The 2,010-nt window shown below is 33.3% G+C and overlaps 1 protein-coding gene across 2 annotated transcripts in view; it reads left to right on the top strand.

Moving 5' to 3' along the window:
• The first annotated feature begins 972 nt into the window (after window positions 1-972).
• LOC133609891 (integrin beta-1-like) overlaps window positions 973-2,010 on the top strand; it is a 214,519-nt gene continuing 213,481 nt past the window's right edge. For both annotated transcript variants that reach the window (XM_061965925.1, XM_061965926.1), the window contains exon 1: window positions 973-1,223. The gene's annotated coding sequence lies outside the window, so the exon portion shown is untranslated. The remainder of the gene's footprint in view (window positions 1,224-2,010) is intronic.

Raw genomic sequence — 2,010 nt, forward strand, 5'->3', positions numbered from 1 at the left:
CTTAAGGAATATAACATAACTTGGCTTCTGAGAGCTTCAAAATGTCATGAATAAAATGCTAAAGTTGTTGATAAACAAGCAATTATTTTAATAATTAAATATGGTCATTTTAAATGAATTATTATGATAATTAAAAATTAATTATTTCAAATATGTTTATTTTAATGTATAATTCTATGGCTGGATGTAATAAGGAGTCTGAAAAAAATAAAAATAAAAATACAATTAATTTTGATGTTTTTAGCAAAATATAGTAAAAATGTATTTATTTTTTTTAAATTTTTTTTTAAATTAATAAATATATTTATTTTTAGGTAAGATAAACATAATAATACAATTTATCTCTAGTCTGGATGATTTAGTTCTTTATTTAGTCGCTCCGGCTGAGAATATTTGTCCCGGGAGGATTTCGGGAGAGGCGCTGAATTTCGGGAGTCTCCCGGAAAATTCGGGAGGGTTGGCAAGTATGGACTATGTAAATGTGGTAAAAAAAAAAAAAAAAAAATATATATATATATATATATATATATATATATAACAGATTGTTTTTTAGGATGGTTTAAGGTAACGTTGTAATTTTACAACAAGGGGTCTTACAGGGTTAAAACATGACTAAAAAAAAAAAGCGAATCAACGTTATTTCAAATGTTTCCATCCTTTATAGGAGAGTGACGTAGCCCATGCTGACTGCCCAGCCACTGTCAAGTCATGTAAAAGCGGAACAGGGATGGCATTCCATTAAAAATAAAAGCGAGTGCATAAAATAATCTTACATAGTTGGACCAAAAAAGACTAAATTGTCTGTATTTGTTTTAAAATAGTCATAAATTACGACAAAATATAACACTAATATGAGATAATTCTGTAAAATCTCAAATGCAAATAGTCGCTTTAGTTTTATTTTGAAACTCGACAAGAGGAAATAAGCCCTTGAAACATTTCTCCTGTCATGTCATTTAATGAGCAGCGGAGCGTCGGACTTGTACGGAGGAGGTTCTTCGTGTGATCTTGTCCCACACAAACAACTCACTGGATATTATTTCACTCGTTGTTTTTACTAACATTTATTCACGCTGGATGTAATGAGCTGCCGTGGAAGTCTGCGGTGACCTTTTTTTTTTCCCCCTCCGGAGGAAAGTGGTGCGGTGCCAGCAAGGCAGCGAGTTGCCGCCGCTACTTCACAGGATCTTCTTGGGACAGCAATAAAACATCACAGCGGAAAGGTAAACTATTTAGAAAAAGTCTTGGATTTGTCTTAAAAATTGCTTTCATTTAGACATGTTTTTTTAATTTCTGTGTCATAACTTGGAAGTGTATTTCTACTTAGTACTAACCCCACTATTTATTGATATTGTTCATCTAAAGTCGTTTTGAAAGTAAAAAAAAATTATATTATTTTATCCAGGCCCGGCCCTAACCAATCTGGCGCCCTAGGCAAGATTTTAGGTGGCGCCCCCCCACATCGGCAGTGAAGTGTATATACTCACAAGAACCCGAATAGCTTTGTCTTTCACCTTTTTTTTTTTTTTTTACTTACAACTATACCTAATACAGGTAAAAGCCAGTAAATTAGAATATTTTGAAAAACTTGATTTATTTCAGTAATTGCATTCAAAAGGTGTAACTTGTACGTTATATTTATTCATTGCACACAGACTGATGCATTCAAATGTTTATTTCATTTAATTTTGATGATTTGAAGTGGCAACAAATGAAAATCCTAAATTCCGTGTGTCACAAAATTAGAATATTACTTAAGGCTAATACAAAAAAGGGATTTTTAGAAATGTTGGCCAACTGAAAAGTATGAAAATGAAAAATATGAGCATGTACAATACTCAATACTTGGTTGGAGCTCCTTTTGCCTCAATTACTGCGTTAATGCGGCGTGGCATGGAGTCGATGAGTTTCTGGCACTGCTCAGGTGTTATGAGAGCCCAGGTTGCTCTGATAGTGGCCTTCAACTCTTCTGCGTTTTTGGGTCTGGCATTCTGCATCTTCCTTTTCACA

This window comes from Nerophis lumbriciformis, linkage group LG07, assembly GCF_033978685.3.
Source record: "Nerophis lumbriciformis linkage group LG07, RoL_Nlum_v2.1, whole genome shotgun sequence".
NCBI classification, from domain to species: Eukaryota; Metazoa; Chordata; class Actinopteri; order Syngnathiformes; family Syngnathidae; genus Nerophis; species Nerophis lumbriciformis.